Genomic DNA, 4,230 nt, shown 5'->3' on the forward strand with positions numbered 1-4,230 from the left:
AGTTCTAGTGACTTGATGAACACTTTGTTCTCTGCCAACACTTTCTTGATTCCGCCCTCAAATCTTACACGTCTCCACATCTGTTTTTGGCTCAGAAATAAAACACGTCACAGTGAGACAAGTTTGATACAATTGATTAACGTCATTATTATTAACCTAATTAAAATCATCATATTTAGTTTTAAAGCTGTAATCAGTTGACCACCTTAATGTTTATTAATATGTGTATATCCAGTGTAGATGATGGAACCTTTCTTCCTAAACACAGATTTGTGCCAGTGACAAAAACATGGAGAGAAACCATTGAAAACCAGATGTGTTTTAGACTACCTTCAGATGCTATCACTGAAGGAGACATTCTTACTTAGAGCAGGTTGTATAAATAACCTGTACAACAATGTACTGTAAAAACAAAAACAAAACACAAGGTTACTCAAGGTCATGGCTCTCATCCTATATTTGTGTGTATTTTACTTGTAATTACAACACGTTTAAATAAAAGAACAGCAACAGAAGAGAAATAGAAGAGGGTATTTGGACCCCCATCCCTTCCTCAAGTGTATATTACTTACATAAACAAGACCCAAAAAAACAATTGGAAGATGGTTGGTGACTGAATGACAGTATATTAAAGAATGTAGGCCTACCTGTCTCCAAACAGGAAGTGTGTGACACACTTGTTCAAATGAATCTGTCCAGATTATTATTCCCATCCTTTAGATTATCCACAGATGAAAAGAAAACAGATGAGAAACACTGAGCTCAACCTTTTCTTGGTCAGTGCCCACCCCTGCCTGTGCTGTTTTTATATCATATATGTTTAAGAGCAGAGTGGTAGGACGCCACTAACTGAAAACAGAAGTGCGTGTTTATCAGCTGAAATATGGCTCCAGTCACAGAGAACATCCACACATCACTGCTGTGGCATTCGATTGTGTCCTGATTTCTCAAGTTAGTGGCAACACGAGTGGAACGTCAAAAAGTTTATATATATACAGTATATATATATACTGTATATATATAAACTTTTTGACGTTCCACTCGTGTTGCCACTAACTTGAGAAATCAGGACACAATCGAATGCCACAGCAGTGATGTGTGGATGTTCTCTGTGACTGGAGCCATATTTCAGCTGATAAACACGCACTTCTGTTTTCAGTTAGTGGCGTCCTACCACTCTGCTCTTAAACATATATGATATAAAAACAGCACAGGCAGGGGTGGGCACTGACCAAGAAAAGGTTGAGCTCAGTGTTTCTCATCTGTTTTCTTTTCATCTGTGGATAATCTAAAGGATGGGAATAATAATCTGGACAGATTCATTTGAACAAGTGTGTCACACACTTCCTGTTTGGAGACAGGTAGGCCTACATTCTTTAATATACTGTCATTCAGTCACCAACCATCTTCCAATTGTTTTTTTGGGTCTTGTTTATGTAAGTAATATACACTTGAGGAAGGGATGGGGGTCCAAATACCCTCTTCTATTTCTCTTCTGTTGCTGTTCTTTTATATTGAAGAATTTCAAATTTCAGGAATTTATAGCCGTCTGTTGCCACCTTAGAGAAAAATATTAAATTAGTAATTGTTTGTGTGTCATTGTCGCATTGTGAAAACAAAGACAAATAATTTTTTCACAGCGCACTCGTGTGGTTGGGAATCACTGCTGTAAACCAAACATCAACCAACGTCTTATTAACCTTATTAACCAACTCTCTCATTAATCAGATTAAACATTTAATGGTTTGACAGACCTATAAAATATATTACCATAACAACAAACAATTATAAAATGCCAAAGTCTGTTTTGTTTTGGGTTTTTTTTTTTTTTTTTTTGATATCAGCATGTGTTCATTTAATTCTCATCGCAGATTTTCTCCCACTCCTGAAGAAGCACTTGATGCTTCCATGTACAGCAGTTACTGGACCAGGTGACACCAGGTGTTTTCAGTCTGTTTGTTTCTGCTGCTCTGTTTTTTTTAAAACTGGTATGTCATCAGTCGGCACTCGAGAAAGTTTGTTACCGTTTGTAACCCAAGAACAGTGAATAGAAATGGACTGCTGGGTGTGGTCAAAGCATCAGAGAGTCTGCAGAGTCAATTAGGGGTTAATTCTTTTCTGAGAAACCGTCGCTGACACATGAAGGACCTTCCTGAGCTCTTTAGTCACTAACCTGTCAGTGCCCGGAGCTTCTTCCTCCTGTGATTTATTTCTTTTAGCGTTTTGACTACGTGCCTTGTTTTGTAATTGCTACTGCCTCACTGGTTCAGCATGTTCAGTAACTTTCTGTTGTCTTAACGTGTCTCATGATATGTTTTCATGACTAACTATATGGCCCCAGAACATTGTGTAATTCCATCAGTTGTAATTAATTAATGTTTAATTATTCTAGGTTTGCTGCTGTACTTTAGGTATTTTAGGTTTGTTTGCTGGCGATAAAAAAAAAAATACTTGCACGTTATTTAATGGTTGAAAGGACAAATGAGGCAACGTAAGATTTTACTATTTACATTTTGTATGGTATACTGTATATACGACACAGTACTGTAGTTAAAACTACTTCTCTTTGCAGATGATGCTCAATACTAAGTTGCACTCTATAGTTAGTAATACTAATGGGAGACGTCTCTGTAATGGTCCAAGTGGAGAAGTTTTGCTGAACCTGGGTTGTCCTGAGAACTTGAGAGATTGAATTATTTACTTTGTATATTTTTTAAAAGCCTCGGTGGTCCTGCCTCAGCTGACAGTCATCCCTGAGACCAGACTAAAGAGCCAAGGGAATAGATTCAAGATACGTAAATATATATAAATATATGTGTATGTATATGTATGTATATATATAAATATATGTATATATATATATATATTTGTGTAGCTTTTTAAATGAAAACCAGTCAAATCTCTGTGAAATTTTATGAAATCTCATAAAAAAAGATTGAGAAGTTGCAAAGTTTTATACAAATTCAAAAAAAACAAAACAACAAAATTCTCTTTTGTAAATGAATCGTTGATTAAATGACTGTTCTTGTTCTGGAATGCTATCTTTCAATACGTAGTGACTGGAAGACGTGCACAAAAAGACACAAACAAAAAAAGTCGCTGCCTCACCTGAGCGACTGAGTAGAAAAACCGTGAGGCGTGTGACACGATGCAGGCGAATGCTGGTGACCTTTGAGTGTCACATTTTTGTCAGTGAAATTTCTACCTCGTGTGCAGCTCAAAATCCGAGACTGGAGGTTATCTGAGAGTCAGATCATGGACAGGAGCGTACTACAGGTTTCTGTCATGAAGAAGCCGACTGGCTGACGCTGTCATATCTCTCTGACATCTGACTGCACATTCGTTACGTAGCTAACATGTGGAGTAGCACGAGTCACTGTGAATTAATGGCATTTGATGAGATTAAAATATTATATTATTATATAAAATATTTAGCCATAGTCAAATAAGAGCGTTGCCAGCTTTAGTTACTGTAGTACTGCACTGAGGTACTACGCCGCAGTCCAAATGTATAGTATTTTGGAGTAAAATTAGCTCTTTATTAACCAATTATTCTGCAGGTATTTTCGGGCCACTCTTCATTGTTGATGTTGCGTTGATTGGCTGTAAGGGGTCACATGGGATGACAATAAAAACAAGCTCCACTGTCAATGGGATTTTGAGAATCGATTGGAAAATTCCGCTAATTATCATCCGTCTGGCAGCAGCGCAGCTCTTACGTCTCTGTTAAAAGGAGCCTCAACACGTGAGCCTTCTCTTAGAAAAAAGTTGTTATGAACTGTTGGCCGGCGGGTTGGATCTGCCGTGCTGGACAGTCCAATTCGGCCTGCGACTGGACCCCAAAATGTGTGAGGATGAAAGAGGAAGTACAGTGTGGTCCCGCTATCAAAGAAAAAAATAAATAAATAAATTGTGACCATTTATGACTCTATTTACGCGTTAGCGTGACAATAATTTCATTTTTAATTGAGAGCGCGGCCCTCAAGGTGTCTGTGCAGGAAGGTTCTGGCCACAGATACTGCATATCCAGTGACCCCTGGTTGACTGTTTTAATTTCACTGCTACTGTTGAACTGTGAATGGGGCGTGTGCTGTACTGCACCGAGCCCATGAGCCGCAGCTACTGTCAAACTTCAGACTTTGAATAGCTGCGAGGCAGTCATCTGTGTCACTGCTGCTGGAGAGTGACAGCAGCTCATCATATCTGCCCCAGCATCTGTGCACCACTGGG

This window comes from Cynoglossus semilaevis, chromosome 5 (assembly GCF_000523025.1).
Source record: "Cynoglossus semilaevis isolate Cse_v1.0 chromosome 5, Cse_v1.0, whole genome shotgun sequence".
Classification (NCBI taxonomy): Eukaryota; Metazoa; Chordata; class Actinopteri; order Pleuronectiformes; family Cynoglossidae; genus Cynoglossus; species Cynoglossus semilaevis.